Source organism: Cloeon dipterum, chromosome 3, assembly GCF_949628265.1.
Source record: "Cloeon dipterum chromosome 3, ieCloDipt1.1, whole genome shotgun sequence".
NCBI classification, from domain to species: domain Eukaryota; kingdom Metazoa; phylum Arthropoda; class Insecta; order Ephemeroptera; family Baetidae; genus Cloeon; species Cloeon dipterum.
The window spans coordinates 29792410-29814006 of NC_088788.1; the positions used below are offsets into that span (position 1 = coordinate 29792410).

Sequence of the window (21597 nt, forward strand, 5' to 3'; positions counted from 1 at the left end):
CTCAACCTTGACCCGCGCTAGTGTCCTCTTCGCTAGATATGTGCCGTCAGAATATTTGCATTTTTTATTCAAAACGTAAGCACACGATGCAAAGCAACATGATTTAAAACCCCCATGTGAGTCGCTAGAATTTGATCCTGTGTAGGTTCAATACATCTCAAATGGGTCAAGTTATTTATAAAACCATTTATTCGAAATAGAAAATGTTATTTCATTATAAAAATACCTGAACCTCATTTAGCTAACCTAACGTAGTTTTATGCTGAAAAAGATTTTATCGCTACGAGCCTTCACCCTTCACCACTGATGGCCTCGAAAGAAGCAAAAGTCTCGAGTGTTAATTCGATGTGCAGTTTAATGTGTCAGGCGGAGCCATAAAAAGTGAGGTGGATGCGCAAAAACACGTTTGTCGCACTCTGCATTAGAGCATCAGGCAGAAAGGCAGCGGGGTGGATAACAATCGGCTACGTTTTATCGCATCGCGGTGCATTAATTCACGTGTCGTTCGTCGTTCTGTGGCGGTCGCTTACTTTCTCGGCTGGCCGGCCGGACTTTGTGTCCGCGGAACACACAATGGCTGAACGAGCGAGTATGGTGTTTCAAAACTCGTCAGGCCATTTATTCACATTTGCATATTAATTACCGTGCACAATAGTACGAGCGCACCGCGCGGCTGTTTTATGACGTGCGTGTGCGAGTGCGAATACGAAAGAGCCTGGAATGCGAGTGTGTGTGTGTGTGTGTGTGTGTGTGTGCTTTGCGAAATGTGAGTAATTCCAGCCTCTCGGTCTAACTGCGTTATTCCGCCATCAATTTGCAGTGCATGGAAGCCCATGCTCCCTGTTGAATAGGCCCGTGGGGGAATTTTGTGCATTTATAGAAATGGAACGGGTCATAAGCACCGAGCGTGTTTTCGTCCCGCGGCGTCATGACGCAGAATTTGTTGAGCTTATTAAATAAATTATGTTCCTCCTTTCCAAAACTGCTTTATGGATGCTATGAGTAGGCTCACAAAATGCGCCAAGTTTCAAAAGTGAAGGGAGGGGTCGTGAAATTAATTCGGATCATTTTGGGTGAACATTGCCAACTTTTATGTTCGTGAGCTAATTGTGAGCTTCAACCTGACTCAACTTCAACAAAATTTTATGCAATTGCTGTAAAATAAATTTAAATTCATATTCAAATAACTTTTAATCGAACTTTCATCGAACATTGCGACAAACCCAAAGAATTGAATTGCGCAGTACATACAAATTTATTTTTTCTGGCTTATTGTTTCATAATTCAAGATCAAAGCAAGAAAAATAACCCATGTTTGTGAGCTCAACAATGGTAGGAGGTTTATGCGGATAATCCTAGCCTTGACTCGATTAATCAAATTGTTCTTCCACTGAGGTGCTCAATTCACTATGTGGTTGTTGTTTTAACACGTTGGCAGAAGAGAAGCCTCTACTCCGAATTCCACCTGAGCTGCAACTTTTGATTAGTTTCCACGCGAGTGGCAACACAGGGTGCAAAAATAATTTGGCATTCCAAAGCAGCAGCCAGTTGGCAATGGCGTCACGCCTGAAAGGGATGAACTTAGGAATGTCTTTGAACGGATTGATCTGTGTGTGTCAGCGGGTGCATGCTGGCTCTAGCCGCCGCCGCCGCACACTTTATTATCTATCAGCACAGCGTGTGCGCCGAACCGGCTCGCTTTGATGCCCTCTCTCTCTCTCTCTCTTCTAGTCACCAATGCCAGAAGTAAATAATTCATGGCAATGAGTGGGAACCTCATTTGAATGCAAATTACGGCGTCGCCAACTTCGCCTGAGCCTACGTACACCCTCCGCCACCAACGTACGCTGACCTGTCTGTGTGCTGCTCACGACTACGTGCTGCTCCCTCTGCTACGTGTTTTGCTGATCTACTTTATTCCAACTTCCAAGAAATGGTTGAATTAAATTATTTAAATCACTCGAACCAGCCTGCTTATCACGGGATTTTACATGATTCTTGGTTTCTGTTTCAATTTAAATAATTGATTGATTTTCATAAAGAGATCAAATATAAAGCGGTTTTGGTTTATAAAATTAAAAAATTCAACATTCCTCAAGAAACTATCTAATTTGGTCATTTTTGTTCATCTCAATCTGTTAAAACCTTAAAAAATTGAAAATATCAGCTCTGGTGTGAGATATACTTTACAATAAAAAACCCTACTTAATGGGATTACCATTACCTTAAAATAAATAACATTCAGTTAATTTCTCATTCATTGAATCAAAAATTACAAAAGACCATCACATTTGAAATAAATTTGGCATTCATCGCATAAACTTATGATCATAATAGAACAAAAATTTACGTCACTGCTCTAACCACACAACATAGTAATGTTATTAGCCACATTGAATAAAATGGAAAATACCAATTTTCTGCAGAAATTAATAGTTAATGGAACTAGCCATTATAAAAACTGTCTGACAAAGTGTCTCCAAAATTAGTCTGGCCACTCTGCAAATTACACCGAGTCTCTTCAATTAATTTACCATCGAGAGGGCCATTTCGCAAATTACTTTTAGTCGAGAGCACACCGTGCTTACATAGGAAAAAAGCAACGCCCTCTGCGGAAAAGTTTTGCTCTGGAAACACACTCACAAAATCCAGACAATATCCTCGATCTTTCTCTTCTCGTACATGCACATACTATGCATAAAACATTTTTAATCCGAGCCGCTATAATTTCAAGCTGCTCCTCCGAATCATCCCCTGAAGACATTAGAAGCGCTGAATTTCACCGATCGATTTTCCCGGCGTGGCTCTCTCGGCGTGCGAGCATGCAGCTCCACTCCACATAATATCAAAGCGTGCGTTCGTGGTACATAATATAGAAAGCGGCGAGTTTTTGCCGCCGCTGTTGCGAGCAGGTGTCAAATAAATAACGCGAGATGAAGATATTGATTTCCAAGTTGCTGGTCCGCAACCCCGATCGCAAAAAAACGTGCCATGTGCCGGCCAGCGTGAAAGTTTGTCCGCGAATTGCACCGTGATTTAGGGGATTTTTGCAAACCCCACCTGGAAAATTAATTTCGGCGGTGGATTCCTCTTTCCTTTGCACGAACAGACGTGCAAAAATATTGTGAGAGAGTCTCTATAAAGCCACACGTTTTTCGTAACAAACTTTTCCGACTTTAATGACACTTTTTGTATGTGGGCCACGTTGGTGTTCCTTGGGAAACGTGTTTGCCTTCCTTACCCAAGAACAAATCCGTAATTATCAAAAGGAAAATTAAATAACCCTCAAATAAAGTTGCGAAATTAAAAATACTGGAAATGATTGCAACTCGTACTTCTGGACTCCTAAGCAATGCATTTAAGCAATCAAACCATTTCAAAAAGTTTTTTTTAAATAGTAAATTGATATTTTTTAAAACCATTTCCAAAAAGAACCCATATAAATTGAAAAATACTAATAGCTTTTGCCCTGATTACTACAGTTGTTTCAAACAAAATCTTGGGAGTTGATGCGTTCACACCACTTACTGGGTTTTCCACTCGTAATTATTATTTGTTTATTCCTACTGTCATAGTTACAATATTTAAGATTGCTTGAATGGTGTTTTAGCTTCAAGAATAAATTCCACACAGAAAGGGGCACTTTTGCAAGAAAGAGGACCGCGATCCAAATGCTATGAATTTTGAGTCTCAAAATCTAGCAAAAATTCTTTACTTTCTAAAGTTTTGCATTAAAGGGAAAGAGCAGTGAATAGAAAAAAGTTAAATGGCTTTAAAGGAATTTTTCGTGTAAATAATGTACAATAACAATCAAAAGAGACCAGTCTTTTTATGGCTACTGTGAAATATTTCAATTCAACGAAATTCAGTTAAGAAACGAAGACAGTGAGACAAAAAAATACATTCCATTTTGCAGAGGGATTAGGAAAACAGTTATGCAAATCTTTCTCGATTTCCTTCTTCCCACTTTGGCATGGACCCAGTTCGTGTGAAGCAGGAAAAATGTTTTCTTTGTAGGTCTAGATGCTCTCTTGGGTTTTGCACATGGGTTGAAATGCTTGGAACCGGGCGAGCGTTGGGTGAATCCCGTTTGGTTGTACACTTTGGGCGAAGAATTATAAGGGAGCATTTGCCTTGCACTGGCGCTGGCAACCGTGCGAGCCACCTTAAATATGTATGAACAATCCGCAAAACCCGGCACTCTCACCCCCGCCTGCTGCTTGTGCCGACTGACGTTATGCAGCAGCAGAGGAAAAAATGATTCTCCTCCTTACAATAGAGGCGCAGAGGAATCGAGATTTTGTGTTTTTCTTCGCACCTCCTCCTTTCTCTGTCTTGAACATTTTTGCGCGCGAGCGTATGACGTCAAGCAGGATAAAACAGGGAATGCTTTCACCGTTTGAATGTTGAGTGGAGTTGGCGATTGTAGACTGTTGACTGCAGCCTAATTTTGAAATAATTAATGATTCTTTGAACTGTCAAAAGAGTAAGCAAAATTGAGATGAAACGATGGAGCCGTGTATTTCAGTGTATCGTTCATTTAAGAAAATTTAGTTACTTGTAAAAAATCAAGTTCTCAACCAATGGCAATGATTTTCACACTTTCCGATAATTAGAAAACTGAATAATACAAATAGTTTTATCACGTTCTTCCGTTTTGATTACATATAACGGCTTCAAAAAGAGAAAATTGCTTAGTTTTCCAATTAAATTAGTGATATTGAATCAGGAACTTTAAAAAGACATCTACACAGAGAACTGTTTGAAGTTTTTATAATTTTGTTTTAAAGGTAAAATTAACGAACATGTTCGCACACAAAGGAGCGTTTGACTTACATTCTCTACAAAGGCAGAGGATAGCTTTTCGCACATTTTACTGAAAATTGTCTAATATTTCCTACCCGAAAATGGGAGAGTCCCTTTCCGCTAAGCACCCTTGTCTACAAGAGACAAAGGGCCACTTTGCTCAGCAGATGGGCCCTGTTTTTGCATAGTCCGCCGCCAATTAGAGGCCTTTGAGAGGATGAAGAATAATTTTCTTCCTTTTCTCGACGCGTTACTCGAGAGCTGAATTTTATTTATCGACGAGCGGCTCATTTTCTCCTCTCTGATCCTCCTTCAATTTCCTTAGGAATAACAAGCGGCTGAACGAAAGCTGCTCTGCACGCTCCGATGAGCTCGAGCAGTAAAAGTTGCCTAGTAAAAACAATATAAAAATAACGACTCGTAAAATCGAGAGAAACCCACTGGAGCTGCTCATAAATTTTATTTGCTGCCGAAGCGGTTCAGTTTTGCTCACAAAGGAGAGAGCAATCTACGTGTTGATTGCGCCCAGAAAATGCAATTTCTTTCATTCAAAGCTCTTTGTGAAACGTGTGCAGAAATTAGGGCCGAGCATGAAAGAATTGCTGGGTAAAAATACCCGACGTTTGCGTCGGTAATGGACGAGCGCTGATTCGGACTGACGGATTCAATTCCAGATGCTACCCATATTTTCAGCATTTTTATAGCTATTCTGACAGCCATTGTTTGCTTTAGTTAGCGAGTTTTGAGAGAATAATGGAGTTAAAATAAAATGGTTGCTTTGAGGATGAAAACTTTGAAGAGAGAGCTTAAATCTTCCTTAATTTTCCATCTTAGTTGAAGGTTACAAAATAAATAAGCGAAGAAAAATCAAAATTAATTTTGTGCAGAGTTTAAAAGCTTTTAGAGCTGTAAAATATTTATCAAAGGGGCATTATTTGCTGGAGTTGTGTTGGAGTAACTCCATGACCTCAGCGCTGCTGAATTAAACGGCATAGGTAACTACTAAATGGTCCAACTCACACAGCTCTCTACTCTAGCTCCAACACGAATCAATAGCAATTTAAATTTTATCAGCCCCAAATATAGAGGCCGTGTAGAACAATGGTGGTCGAGCCCACGAAGCTAATCAAACAGCCGCGTTTCATTCTCGTGTGCGGACAAAAGTTCCGGCTGCATAACGAGCTCCAGGGGCACCTAGAGCCGAGTTTCACAAGTATTTGCTCTTTCTTCTCCATGTATGGCATGCGAGAGCACGGCGCGATTCGGCCGTCGGGCGGGAGTGGTTTGCACTCCCTTCGGATTGGCCGAAAATGGAATTGGAAACCACCAACGTGCGCCATTTTTCGCCGAGAAGCAAAACGGGCAAAAGGGTTTCGCTGTTGCAACTTTATTACGCTTGTTTGCGGTGTGTGCGGCCTTGCGGAACAAATAGCCCGGCCGAGAGAGACATGAACTTGCGTACCTGCTGCTGCTCTTGGCAGACTCGATTTTTCGGCCTCTCTGCCCGCAGCGCCGAGTACGCAAAAAGCGGAGAAAGAGAGGGAGAGAATAAACCAACGCAATTTTTGCATGCAAATTGCTCCGGATTAAGGAGTCGGTTCAAATATTCATGTCATTTAAAGCAGACTCCGTGTGTTACCATTCTAACCGGCTGTATCAACAAAAGCAGATTTTAGCCCTTATTCATTGCTCCACAGAGTTTTCAGTTGGTTTCGACGATAGAAGGATATTTAAATTTAGGAATGCTAATGCTGGGTGCTGGGAGAAAACGGTCTAATTTAAATTTGGAGTATATATCAGGTATCTATTTTCCGACTTCTCATAATCTTACGTCGCACACTTATAAATCGTTTTCAATTATTATGCCCTAAAATCTTCTCTGCCGTTCCTCCTCACCTGTTGCTCGTAAAAAGGCTACGGTGCGAAAGCGCAGCGGGTTTTACCTCCCATTGCATCGCACTCTCCACTTTATTAAGAATAATTTCATCTCCGCCTCACACACGTGCTCCCATATTGTCATGCGAGATACGGTGAGAGAGATATTGCTAGTACCTGCCTGCCTTTTTGCAGAGAATAAAGATCAAAGAGCTCAAAACGGTTTACTGCGTGCTTGAGTGACTATATTGAATTTTGACTCACATTCTTGATAAAACAACATAATCTAATTTTTCAAACTCCATTCGGATTTCAAAGCAGAAGAAGATGCTTGTAAAAGTTGGTATCGGGTCAACTTGCGTTGCGCGTCAAATTTTTCGTGCAATCCAACACAAAACTTTCGCCTCCAGAGAGCAGAAGACAACAATAAATCCAGCAAAGTTGAACTGTCACGCCACAAAGCAATTTGCCAGTCGCAGACATGTGTAAATCGCTTCGTCAACAGACACGCCAAGTTAACCACACTCATTTTCAACGCGTCCTGTTGTTTGTCAAAAACACACGTGCCAGTGAGTGCTTCCCGAGCAATCAGCGCAACTTCCCGATTGCAGAATCGTTGTCCCCCCGTTCCCTGGAGTGGTTATTTCCGCTGCTAATGGCGATTGCCGTTTTCGTTATTAGTCTCTGCACTATCACCGCGCGAAAGTGCAGCGGCAAGAAAATAATCGCCTCGCAGACACTTTTGCAGTCGGAGTGACCCTGTTTCACTCGGTGCAATTTCCTCGTCCCGACACAATGATGTTGGCTGCCTCCGCGATGGTGCAGTTCGCCCGTCGTGCCACGGGTTAGATGTTATTTAATCAGTCATGAACACCATTTACACTGAGAACGGTGCTCGTCTACGTGCTTGTATAAATAATTACAATCGGAGAATCACACCAACCTGCTTACCCCGCGCATAAGCAGCAGACACAAGGCTCTTAAAGTTTCGGTCCATTCGGCTGGCACCCGACGTTGCGTGGTTTTAAACATTCAAAACCTGGCTGCTGCGAGCACTAGGATCAGGTGGATTACTGCACTGCACGCAATTCAATGGTTTCATGGATCGATTTGTAGCCCCTTGATATTGCAATTTGAATTTGAAATCGATTAATTAAAGAGTTCAAGCGTTAAATCAAACCTAAAAATGAGATGAATCTAAATAAAAGCTTCCAAATCTGTTTGCCTGTTTGGATGAGCTTTCGTTTAAGTGATAAAGTTTTAGTCACATTTTTTATGTGTAACACTTCAGATAAAATACTTTCATTCTTTATCATTATCATGGGTAAAATAGTAAAACATTTTTTTAAGGAGATGCAGAGCAAGAATGGACTAACAGCAAGAACGATTGATAACAAATCACAAGCCCTGAGCAGTGACAGTATTTTTTTAATTTAGAACAAGTGAAAAGTCCATAATTATGGGGTAATACATATAATTAATAATTGATTTTACAATATATACTCCCGCAGCCAAATTAATATTAATGGAAGGCAACTATTTTATTTTTGTTATTTTTCGACTTACTAGCCTTCCATTGCTTATGGAAGTAGCCATTGTAAAATCAATTAATAATTTTAATAATTATTATCAATATTTGATCGCTTGCGTTGTTATACTTACAAATGCTACGGATTATATTGTACAAGGAAGATAGCAAACAAATGCTTAACGAGCGGCCGAAAAGGGTTTACGTCGTCTGATTTCCATCTGCATTCACGTGAACCAGTCGGCATTTATTGCTGGCGTGCTTATTGTTCGCGTTTCGCAAATTGGCCATCATTGTGTACAAATACACGGCATTACGGTGGGTAGGCAGGCGGTGATGAGCAAATTCACGCCATTATACACACGAGAACAATGCCGGGCGAAATTGCAGCATACTCGGTGCCCCGTGTGTATGCATCGGCAGTATCGACCTGCTTGCTTTTGTGCCCCCGTGTGTTCGGCCCAAGCAGTGCAGTGTGCGGTGTGCACGAATTGAAAAGGTCGTGCTGCTTGTTTGAGGTCAATCCTGCCTGATTTGCATCGATTAAGCAACCGCGTGGAGCTTTGGTTTTTACCCAAAAGTAGTAAATTGAACACTCATGCCATTCACAAAGAGCTTATTCGTTTTGGACGTTTTTTTAGAAGGTCAATGCGTATGCAATTAGCTTCAACTATTTAAGCCAAAGTCGGATCTTTGATGTGGATATTGACTGGCAGGTGCTACCTTACTGCTCGTGCTTGCCGTTTTGGGATATTAATATTCATATTATCCAGTGGCCTATATTTTTTACTTTTAACCCTAAAAATATAAATTGTGTGCCAAAAATTAAACACAAAAGTTTAATTTTTAAATAGTTTACAAATTATGCACATTTTTTGATTCCGTTAATAGGAATACAAAAGAAGAGACCGCTCTTTGGGGCTGCGAACTAATTTATTCATTTCACGCCATCAGCCGATTAATCCTACCACAGAAAGGGCAAAAAGCAGCCGAGTTCCTGGAGGCCCTCCCCCCAGGGCGAAACGGGAGCGAATGTCGAATATTCGGCTGGTGGCTTTATTGCTTTGTGGCTGCGTGTGAATTATTGATGCGCCCACTTGCGCCAAGTTTAAAACCCCATAAAGCCCCGAAAGAGACGCCCGCTCTCTGGCTGGCTGAGCCGGCCGTGCGGTGTAATTGCAGCGAGCGCAGCAGCTACGGCGGCTGGAGGCTGGAGCGGCGGCGGGAGAGATCAGGCAGGTAAGTCGCGCACGCCCGTGTGCGTACCTCTGCCGTGACCAGCACAAAATATCAATAATATCATCCAGCAGCCGAACCCGGCAGCAACACGCCGGATGCTCCCGTCTCGCCAGCAAACTTCTCCTTTCTGCTCGCTCTCTCTCGGAATATAAATATTTCCCACTCTTTCCTCTCGACACGACCGGGCCAGGAGAACCCGAACCGAGGCCGGCGTTAGTTGCTTCTTTTTGCAGCATGGCCGGTAAATGAGGAAATAATGATCGTTGCGTAGAAGCAAAAGCCAATTTGAAACAGACGTCACAATGTCTCTTTTGCATCCTTTTTTGGCTGTTAGCAACATGAACAAATTTCAGTAGTCAGGCATTGTGCGACAAAATCATTTCGATAGTGCCACACTGCAGGAATATGCTAAAACTGGATTGTGAGTTAAAATCTTTCAGAAATGTTTGAATCGCATTACTATTAAAAGATGAATCAACAAACTTGCAATATCCTTACTGATGCAACAAAAGCAATTTTTAACTCTAACCCAGTAATAATTAATCATCATACTGTGCCACATCACTAAATTAATTACTTTTCTGGTAAGTAGAAGGAAAGCTCTGCCAATTTCCTTGGCACTCGTAATGAGAACTTGACATTCCACTTCTGAAAGTATATGTGTGTAAGAGGGAGTTTATCGCGGGAAGGACGAGTGGCGAGGTTTCACGAGATTTCGTCATTTGCATTGTATTTTTTGACTGTGCTCAACAGAAAAAAATATTGTCAAATGCCATTGATTCCTCATTTTCTGCCTCAAACACTGCTGTGTATATTTTTACGCGTTAATGAAGCCTTAGGGGCCAAAAGGTGCTGTAAAGTACGAGTGCATGTGTGTTTTTTTCCAGAAAAATAGACTATGTTCCATTTTTTTATTATTATTTTTTTAATTCTATTTTATCCAAGATATAAATGAGTGAGAAATATATCTTTTCCGCTTTTGGCTTACTAAAGTGACTTTTTATATTTTTCAAGCCCTCGTCTAGCTGTGATTTACAACAGACTCTTCACGTGACTTTTCTACAGAGCTTGGTGGAAAGCTTACAAATTAATTTCCACGCCACTTAACTAATCCACTTTGCTTGTATCAGGCGCAGAGCTAAAAAAGACCCATTTTTCTTTCGCCCTCTTTATCTTAAGCCATAAAAATCACAGTCTATTTTTACTAGTCTTGACTAACAACGAGGCAGACAGACAGACACCGTTCAACTTACATCAGAGAAATATGTTCACAATATATCGTCTCTCTCTCACTTTTGCAAGCCCAATCTCGGTGGGAATAAGCGAACATACTCCTCCTCTCCGAATCAGTGGTCTCACGTTGGGTTATAGAGTGGCAGATAAATAAATGTTACTGTTGTTTCTTTGCGCGCATTTCGCTCGCCCCGACAAAAATAAAGCGTTTCACAAAGAGAAATGTGCAAGACGCGCGGCGGCGAACGGAGAGGGAGATACGCTAAACACAAACATATTTCCCACCGCCACGATGCAAAAGGAGCCGCGCTGCCAGAATAAAAAGATGTTATCTGAGCAAGAGAGAGTGAACTGAATATTATTGACACACACAGCAAAAGAGAAAATTGCTTTCTTGCAGGCCGCTGCGGCTTTTTCAATTTGCGAAAAGAAAAGTTTGCTCTGCCACTGCGCGCCGCTTTTCCAGCGCTTCATGCACTAGAGACGTGTGTGTGTGAGAGAGAGAGAGAGAGAGAGAGAGAGAGAGAGAGAGAGAGAGAGAGAGAGAGAGAGATCCACATTATATTATTGCTATTGATTTCTACCGCCTTTGCTTCACGCGTGGTTTCATTTGACTCTCACTTCCACGCCATAAATTCATAATTTTGCAAAAACGGCGTCTGAGTGAAGAATGACTTGTAAGCGACAGTTAATGCTCACACGAAAACTAAAGAGTCAAGAAAAGTCATAATGGAGTTTTTTCGACGTTTACAGAAATATCAGAAACTGAAATTGTAAATTTGAATAATTTTCTTACTATACAGATTAAGAAAAGCAGATGGTTTTTCAATTAGTCTCGAAGCAGCATCTTATGGTCATCGTAAGCGGATTTTGAATTGCGGCTGGCAGCTGAGCCGAGATAAACTGCTGGCAAAGGCTGACACTGAGTGAGCGATGGTAGTGCACTGAGCAGACCACTTGCTCAACCACCGGGCAACTCGCAAACTTTATAATTAGCCGACTTTTCGCCAATCATTACTCTCAGCTCGAGCATGAAAGTTAAGAGGCTTTATTTTTAGCACCTGCCTCGCCGTTAACTGATTCAATGGCAGCGAGAACAATATTTCAATTAACATGCAATTTAAACTTTGTGCTGGAAGTTGCAATGTGACATCGTTAACTTTGGTTGGCATTTTGCGGCTCTGGAAATTAAAGCTTGAATTTATTCAAAAGTGCGTAATTAGATTGAAGCAACTTGCCATTAATAAACATTCTCAATGGTACTTGTCAATCAAATTGTCTGGAAATCCCAATTGTAATTTAGTGGACGCACAATTTTCGCAATTAGCTGGCGTCTCATTAGCGGGACAATTAGACACGAGTTGGCTCGGTAAACACTTGACGAGCGCGCTGCTTTAATTAGCGAAATTGTAGGCAAACAAAGGCCTCCCGTAGAGCTGATGGATGGAGGTCGGCGCCGAATCTGGGCACACGCACGACCTTTGCATCTGGGTCACTGCCAAGGGTCACGCGATGTTTGTGAATTGCCCTATGTGTGCCCAACAACGGCTGAGAGAGATCACACGTTCATGGAAAGCACCGGACTAATTGTTCCTGAAACAATGGGCAAGTTCCTATACAAACGCGGAGCTACGTAAAATGATAAGAGGAAAAAATTGTTTGACAGGGAGAACAGAAATAAAAATTAATGATATATAATAAATAGACTTAAGTTTGGTTTCAAACCGGCAAATATGACATCGTATTAAATTTAAAAATCAATTAAACAACATATAAATTTGAGAGTTCCCGTCTCAACGGTTAAAGTTGCGACGATAACTATAACCATTTAAGTATTTTTACCTTCCGGGAGCGAGCTATGCAATCATTTTGTCGTCCAAGGCGTGCAAGTTGCATACTTTGAAATATTCAAGGGGCTTGTGAGACCCAATTTAATGACGTTCAGTTGCTGCATTTAGGCTCGAGCGGGGTGGATTTTGTAAGCATCTCTTCGGAATGGGGGATATTTCCACCCTAACAGGTATAAAGGGCGATCGTCTTTGAACGCGCGCGTTTGCGGGACCTGTTGAATGGGAAGCCACGACGGCGATGGCCAAAAGTGTGCAAGAACGTGCCAACTGGGGCGAGGGCGAGATGAGTGCGACGACGGCGGCGGCGGCGAATAGATGGGCGCGTGGGTGGCATTCTTTGCATTGCGAGGCGTCGCTCTTGTTGATAAGCCGTCGAGCCGGAGCAAATAGCTGCGGTTTATTGTTGGCAACACACGCACACCAAGCGCGAAAGCCCTTTTTGCCACTTGAACGTCACAGCAGGCCGATTCGCAGTCGGACCGAATTCGTATCCTCTCGAGTCGAGCTATGTACTTCTGAATCGGCTCATTTTTTGGCAAATTTGGCAGAGCCGTTGAACTTGCATGCCGAAATTTGTGCCAACTTACAAGACGTCAAGCGAGGGTTCGGCGAATTAGAAAAAGTGAATCGCACTGTCAGGATTTCTTTACAACTTCCTCGCCTTGGAATTTAGTCCTAGCAAAATATTTGGACAGTGCAAAACGCGCGTAGAGTAAATAAACGTCTGGGAACGAGGCCAGCCGAATTATTCGATGACACCATTATTCGCGTTCAAACAACAGACGTATTACGTCATGCACATGCCTCTGCCATGTTTGTCGCTATTTTTCCGTATTCTCTTTGTCAGTCTGTTCCGTGAGAGGGACGTGAAAAACGGCCACACCTCCATGGAAAATTGCAGTCACTCGATCGTTAATTTTAGAACGGTCGCCAAATCTTGAGGAATAACATTTTCACCCTCTTCAACCCAATATTCGAATCTTTATGATTTTATTCCAAATCGGTGAGTGTTCAACGAGAAATGAATTCTAGCACTATCTCGCACTTTGTAAACCCCTCAGACCGCAACAGCCGGATTTTTATTTTAATTGTGCCCGAACATTGTCCCAGTGCAAAACATTGGTGATTCATTCAATCCGAGATTTCAAAGCAATTTTTCACATCCCAAACAAAACAGCATGCTGTTGCGCCAACTGTTTCAGCAAACATTCGAAATGTAATGTCAGCCCTTGTCAAACACGTTTTGTTTGCAATTAATCTAATCAAAAAGTGCACCCTTTTGCTACTGGGTACAATTCGAGGTCGTCAGCTGCTGGTTTTGTGTCGAAAAACGGCGCCTGTTGTTCGAACATCTTGGCGGCAGGGCCGAGTGACCTGCTGCTTTGCTCACTTGAGCCTTCCACCGCTGTGGCTCAATGTGTGTGACCTGCTCGTGAATCCCTCTCGAAAAGGATTTATTTTCCCGTCGTGCCACCGACTTGGGGAGGATGATGAATGGCAGAGGTGTGAAGCACTATTAGTCACTGCATTATGGAGTATGTGTAGTACAGCCGTTTTATTATATCTGCCGTGCAGCCGCGAACGGTGGCGTGATTTATGGAAAAGTACGCACCGCGGTCCCGGGAAATTGCATTTCGCCCCGCAATACGCTCCCGTTTTTAATGTGTTAATGGAAAAGTGCACTGCTTTCGTTCCTCCCAAGTGCGGTGGAAATTCATTGATAATGCTGCGTGTGATTTATTTCTGCCAGCGCAAGCGTTGGCAGTACGTGTTTTTTGTTTCCAATCACAGATGAATACGTAAACGAGATCTATTCCGGATCAGATTATACTAATTTCATAGAAAAGCTAGGAAAATCAATAGTTCTTTAATGCTCATCAATACACCGCGTAGCTAATTGTTACACATTTTAATGCATAAGACAATTTTTGAAACAAATATTTTTCAAGATTTTAGGCTTTATGATATTGTATTCTGAAAAATAAGACTGCAAATGAAGATGAAAATGGACGATGTTATTAGTAACATCTTTGTGAGAGGTGTCTGGATTTTTTATTTAATTTCTGCATGAATTTTATTCAAAATTTTTGTTGTTCTTTAACGCATAGTTTTTTTTATCATGAGATCCGAATTTTTGTCATCAGTCTAGAGAAAAAATTCTCTTTGATAATATATTCATTTGTAAACAGGGTTTAAAAGCAATCCATATTTTTATAAATAGGTACTATAATTTTTGTACCCTTTTAACCCTTTATGATAAGGTGAAATAGAAGCACACAATTTAAGGCTGCTAGTAATGTATGTTTTTTATCCATTTGCCTGATTGGACAGGTTTCAAATTGACAGCATAATTTATTCACCTGAAAATTTGATTGACTAGAGGACAAAGAACAAAACTTTTTAATTAATATCTTTCAGCAGTTTCTCACAGCGAGCAGACAAAACGTGAGCGGGACTAAAGGAAACACAAATAAACGAGTTGTTGCTCTTTAATCAAAAAAGTTTCCCTCCGCTCGCCCGCATGCTTTTCAACCAGGAAATTTATTAAGCCGGCGTGATTATACGCAGCGCGCACGACGAAAAATCTGCTAAACCAAGTTGGTCGCCTTATTGAATTGTTCCAGGCAACTTCTCACTCTCAGCTGTTTTCTTGAGTGCACCAGCTCCGGCCTCTGGTGCATTTTAGCTGAATAAGAGAGCAGAATTAGGCGCTCCTTTTGTGCGCGGCTGGGCGCGCGGCTTTGCTTGTTGAGTTATTGCACCCCCGAGTAGCATATTAAAACATGAAATATACGCGCGCAAACGCCCCTTCAGCGCCGGATGTATCGCCCCCTTCGGTGAGCTTTGAATGCTAGAGCAGATCGTAAAATAAATATGAAATTTTGATAAATTATACAATAATGGCAACGCGAGCTGAAGAGCATCCACACTTGCTATTCAATTTGAGCCGCTTTATTCGTCCAGAAGGAATTGAGTGTGGCCTAGAATTCGAATCCGCTGAGGAAGCGTTTTGTACGTGTGCAAAAGTTCTTCGATAATTAAAATGACTGCTAGGAATTGAACTAAAAGAACCATCCATTTTGAATTATTTTAATCTCTCATAAAAACGTAGTTGGCAAGCTAAGGAAAGGAAAAATGTTTGATATTTTCTTAACTGAATTCAAGTAAAAAATCAGTTGGAAACTTCAGACTTATTAAATTGTGTAAAAAACTTAATTATTTTAAATTTTTAGAACCATTAATTAATTCAGTTTGTTCAAGGTTTTATGTTGCCACGCCACCAGGCCAAGAGAATTTTTAATTCCGTTGGTTGGAGATTTTATTTTGCATATCTCATACAACAAAATCAGAAACGTATCCATGTACGAATAGTCAAGTCGCTGTCTTGGGATGAATTTGCTTCCCTGATTTTCGTGTGATTCGCTACTTCAAACTTACGAAGGAACATGGTTTGAAACTGTGCTCATAACGGACTTTGTAGTGTGCCGGAATGACTCGTACTCAAATATGCGCGGCGATTTCGGTGTTGCCACGTTTATGGCAAATTTGCAGGCAATTCCAGAGGCAGCAAATTGCGTCTGCGACAGTGAAAGTTGAGCTACAAAATCCGCTTCATTGTGAGTCAATTTGTTTACGGGCGCACATTGCAGTTGGCTACGAAACGCCTTTCATTTCGGCGGGGGTGCGTGGAATCAATAAAATGCGAAAGCAGAGGAACGCTTGGAATGAATATTTTTATGTACGTGTGCGATGCGAGCCGGGTGTGCGATAAAAATTACTGCGGCGCGAATGTATGCAAAGTAGGAGCCAAGAGAAGGCGCGCACTTTGTAATTTGAGCGGCGTGCGGATGGTTTTAAATTTGGTGCGAGCGTTACGGAAAGAGAATGAGAGAAAGAGCTGGAATCCGAGTGCGTAAAAAGCGGCAGGCAGGCAGCCCACTTCATTTGCGATCATTGTCCTCGCTGAATTGAGCAGCCACAACAGCCGAGATGTGCCAAGTGCTTAAAGGGCTCGACTCGCTTGGCAGGGATTCCACTTTCCACCGCCGTCGCGCAGACCAACCGCAAGAGAAATAATTCCTCGCAAGATGCTGGCAACTAAACCATCCTGCTAAATATCTAAACTGCGCGCATTCAAGCTCCTACCGAACGTTGGGTTGTTCAGTAACAACTATCTCTCCGTGCTATATAAATTGTTTATTGATAACGTACCAAACAAATTTATCCTTTGTTTACTAAATTTTGACAGAAATCCAGATCTCCCGATAGAACGATTCAGTTTACTTTTTAGAAAAATGCCTCACCTGTCACCTGCATTGGAAACTTCTCAATGATTAAAACGAGGTTTTTGATGTTAAATTTCCTATGTAGTGCTTATAGTATGAGTCTAGTTCCTAAGCATAAAAACGACAGATAGGATTTTAAAAAGATTGTGCGGTTGCATTTTTGCTTAAAATAAACTAAAATCCTTCGTCAATACTTTGTTATTAATAACCCTTCTTGCACAAAGATGACCAGGAAAACTAAATTTCATTGGTCTAAATGCAACAGTTTTTCAGAATCAGAGGCGTTTCTGATTTCCACTATTCCCTATGGCAATGCAAACGGTGCATATATTCCATATAGAAACCCGACAATAAACGCATGGTGAAGCAATTTGCGGCACAATTTCATTATTGCATCAATTGGCAAACACCTTGAGGCGCATACCGTGTGTGTTTGCGCGCTCTGATCATTAACGATACAGCCCACTCGAGCGTGCTGCAATTAATTAAATAACAATCACGTAGCCGGGCGTAATCATAATGCAATTTAATCCGTCCCTCTTGGCAACAAAACCGATTTACCAGCCGGCCGACGACACTTCATGAAATAATTTTTTGATTTCCAGCTCGAATTAATCCCGTGTCCAGCAGCAAATTGACGTCAGCACGTCGTCAAGGGACACACCATGCAAAAACTGCGTCCAATGTTTGCATGTTGTGTTGTTGTGTGTGCGAACACATAGGCTTCTCATCGTTTCGCGGGTGCGACTATTGATCCCGCCACTTTGCTCCCAACCACCTGCATAATGATCGTTATTAAATGTACTCGGTGACGTCCGTGACAGAGGGGATTTTCGCGGGTGACGCGCACCGGCGATCAAAATTAATGCCCACCCGCCAGGACAAACACATTCTCACACGCACAGGCCGTCCGGTATGAGCCCCTACGCGTCACCCATCCACTTCAACTAGGGTTTTTGCCAAGGGCATGATCTCCTTTTTTTGACATTGTTTATCACGCAGCGATGAATATGAACTCTACAATTAAACACGGTTCCTTGCCGGCCAATCCTTGGCAAAAAATGTGGAGGGTCCCGAACAAGAGTTAGGTAAGTAGTTAGGCAAGAGTTAAGTAAAGCTGGAAGCCTATTGGAGACTTCCAGGACCCCAAATATAGTGACGTTACAGTTAAATTTTCTATTATTTTACCAGCGCTGGCAGCAATTTTATAATTTTAACACCAGGAATTGACTTTGTATCTGATTTTTAATCTCATGATTGTGTGTTGGAATACAATTTTAGCCAATCTAACTGATATATAAGCGAATTTATTTGAGTGGGCACCCTTGTTCCTCTGATTAAAAGCTTGAAGTTTATATTTGTAAGTCAAAATGGTAATTTCCTAAATCCTTTCCGCGCTTGTGTAACCGCTCTGAATTGTCTGAAGTCTGAACAAGCGTGCGTTACAATGCCAGAGTGAGAGAAAATCCATTTCATGTATACTGACACGCATAAAACAGGGAAAAGAATGGTCACAAACAGTCGTTGAACACGAGGGACGTCATGAGGACATATGCGAGTTTCCGCAAGTTTCAACAGAAAAAGCAGTCCTTTTAATCAAAACATTTCAACCTTGCACAAAACTGCTCAGCAGAGCAAAAAGTGTTTTGCTCTCACTGCCCGTTTTTCTCTTTTTCTCACACAACTCCAGCGTACGCCCCATACTCTTAGCAGTGCGAGAGGCAAAAAGTCGGAATGAAGTCAAGAAATTCCTGAGGACGGTGGTGTCTCTTGCATTTAAAAAGGTAGAGAGTGTGTCGCAAGTCCATTCCATCCTCCCTTTCCAGCTCAGTAATAACAATATTCGCCCAAGTGGTGAAAGCTTTTCCCCATTTTTCCAGCGGTTGACACATTTCATGCGATCCTTTGATTTGCAATGCTCGTTAACGAAACGCCAATACGTGTACAACAGCTGTGCCTGACATGAACAGTGGTAATTATTGTTCAGCTAATGGCTCACAATAGGTACAATCTGAAACAATAAAAAATTGACCACCACGTTTCTCTGATTTAGAGCTCTAGCCTTTTGTTTTGCAATCACGCTCTCAGGTGCATGTCACCATATTACCTAGGTTTAAAAACTGTAGCAGGCATATAGTACATTTTTACTCTCTTTGATGGCATTATTGACTTACTGGCAATGAAATGTTTGCACATTTAACCATCACTGCCACCACCATCAAATTCGGCCTAAAAATGTCGCAAACTGTAATTGGCCGCTAAGCTCGGTTTGTCCTGCTGTTATATTTTGCAAATCCTCCGTAATACTGGCCCGGCCAATGTTGTTACAGCCGCCATGGTGATATTCTCATTCAAAGTGCACGGTCCAAACGATTCTATAAAAAAAATATTGACAAACCATCAACCTGTAATTTAGAGGCCTGCTGACTTGTTCGGCGCTGGGAAATCGGAATAAAAATTCATTTCTGGCCGTCTGGGAGTGTTTTGATCGATCCGTGCCTCTCTTCGTGACGCCAAACTGGTTCTCAGTGAACAGTCGCGGAACTGCTCAAATTGGAATAAGCAAAGCACACACGACTCGAGGAATTTCCGCTTGTACGTGCAAGCATGTAAAGTGTTGAAGTTTACGATGAGATTGAGGAGTGTCGACAGAAGGCTTAAACTGGGTCGAAAGAGAATAAGTGATATTTCTTTTTTTGCAGAATTTCATTTTTTACTTGGACAGCTCCTAGTTCATGATCACGCTAACACTTTTTCAAGGTCGCTATTATGTGCGTGTAGATTGCAATACTAAGCTTTTTTGTTTCAAATTTTAGTTATTTCTAAATCTTTAGTCAACACGATAAAAGTAAAAGAGGGAATATTTTTTCCTCTTTGTAAATTTCTATGGACGAGTATGATAAAGGTGAACAATTGTTTTCCAATTCATCTATTGCATCGCAGGATTAATGGTAATCAAACAAATGTTTTTCATTAACCCAGTGTTTTTTTTTCATTGAATTACCTAGAGGTATGACTGGATACGATAAGCAGCTCAAACCAAATTTCTCCTCTGGTACAGGTTTATTATTTAAAACGCAAATATTATTTGACCTGGAATGTTTGAATGATGAATACGATTTCCGACCGAGAGTGATTAATGATCGGCCCTATTTGCGCACCTTTGAAAAAATTATTGTCCGTGCGGCTCGCACCACCTGCGCGCTTGTTCGCCTCCCTTTTCCTCCCAACAAGGGCACGGCCGCCACAATAATGGTCCAATTTATTCTCTCTCTCTGCGAGCACTCGGCGTAATTTGAAACAGTTTTGCCGGGGATTTTTTTTACTCCCGGAACGTGTGGTTTGCACAGCCGTTTTTCACTCTGCGTGCAAAACAGCCAGCTTTTATGAACTTTATGAGTTTTCGCATCGACGACCGCGTGTTTGATGTGTGTGTCCTACCTCTTTGTCGGGTGCGTTTATGCACGCGTCTCCCTTCCTCTTCAAAGTCCTGGGAAATGTTAGCGGTTTGAAATATTTAATGAATTATAATTGAGTTTGTCCATATAATTAGAGACTAGCGTACGTGTGTGTGCCAGACGCACCTTTGTTCTCGTGAATGTCACCACTTTGGAACTTCCTCCGTGTGACGAACGCCTTTTCAACCTTTCTCTCCGTTATTTTAGTTGAGCTTTTCGCTTTCTGCTGGTTTTTATTCTACAACTCTACATAGGAAATTTTTAAACACAGTGCTAATTATAGCAAATGAAATTACCTTGTATATTTTAAATAGCATGGACTGAAAATCGTAACAAAAAAAATAGTAGAATGTTTACCATAAACGTCCTTTGTTCACTATTCCAAAAAATCGCATACTCATTAATATTCACTCCAACTTAAACTCCTTTTGGGAAAAGAGAAGCTGGTGTGTGCTCATGGATATCTCTGCTCTGACGCAGAATTAGATCAGAAAACGTCACTCGACGTGACACTATTTCCGCCAAGCTCCTGATTCAATTTGCTCTGATCCGTCAAACAAACCGTGTCCATTTGTAGCTCGCTTGACATGAAAGGCCGAGCTGGAGCGGTCGTGTTTACTTTGGAGGAGTCGTGTAAAATTGTGTACGCAACTACGCATACTCGCATGCATTCATTACGCACCAATTCGTGATGCAGCTCTCGTCGTCGGCGATTGCGAGCGAGCAAATAATGTTTTGTTGGTTAGTAGTTGAGCCTTTGTTGTCGTCTGGCGGACGGGATAATGGCCCCAGCCAGACTACACACCCGCCGCTGTTTATCTGCACATGCGAGAATAAGACGTGATAATAAACGAGCTTGGTTTCGTGAAACAATGGGGCAAGGTGGGCTTCGAATCCACCTCTCTCGCATTTGCACGCGCTAACCAGCAAACTTTGGTTGACACACGCGAAGTCTCTCAGAAATGGACCGATTGATTGATTGGCATGTCAGATTCACCGCGAGGAGAGTGAAACAATAAGACGATCTTTTTTAGAAGCATATAAATATGCGAACGGCTCGTTTGCGCATGACTGATGATGGAATTGATGAGGAGTCTGGTTTGCAAGGCAAACATTTGTTCTGCTGGCGAGTTTGCTGAGAGCCAAGTTGCTACCGGTGAGGGAACTTCTCGGCAAAGTCTGGCACAGGAAGTCCAAAGAAACTCGTATGTAACTTAAAAACACGGAGAGCTGCAGATTTCATCTTATTTCATCCAGTGGAAAATCTAAGCGAGGGTGCAACGCCCTCCAGTGCACTATGGATCGAGCAATTTTGTTGCTTG

The 21597-nt window shown here is 41.8% G+C and overlaps 1 protein-coding gene across 9 annotated transcripts in view; it reads right to left on the reverse strand.

Moving 5' to 3' along the window:
- The window catches only part of LOC135940378 (voltage-dependent T-type calcium channel subunit alpha-1G-like), a 116956-nt gene that overhangs the window by 36873 nt on the left and 58486 nt on the right, over positions 1-21597 (reverse strand). The window lies entirely within an intron of this gene.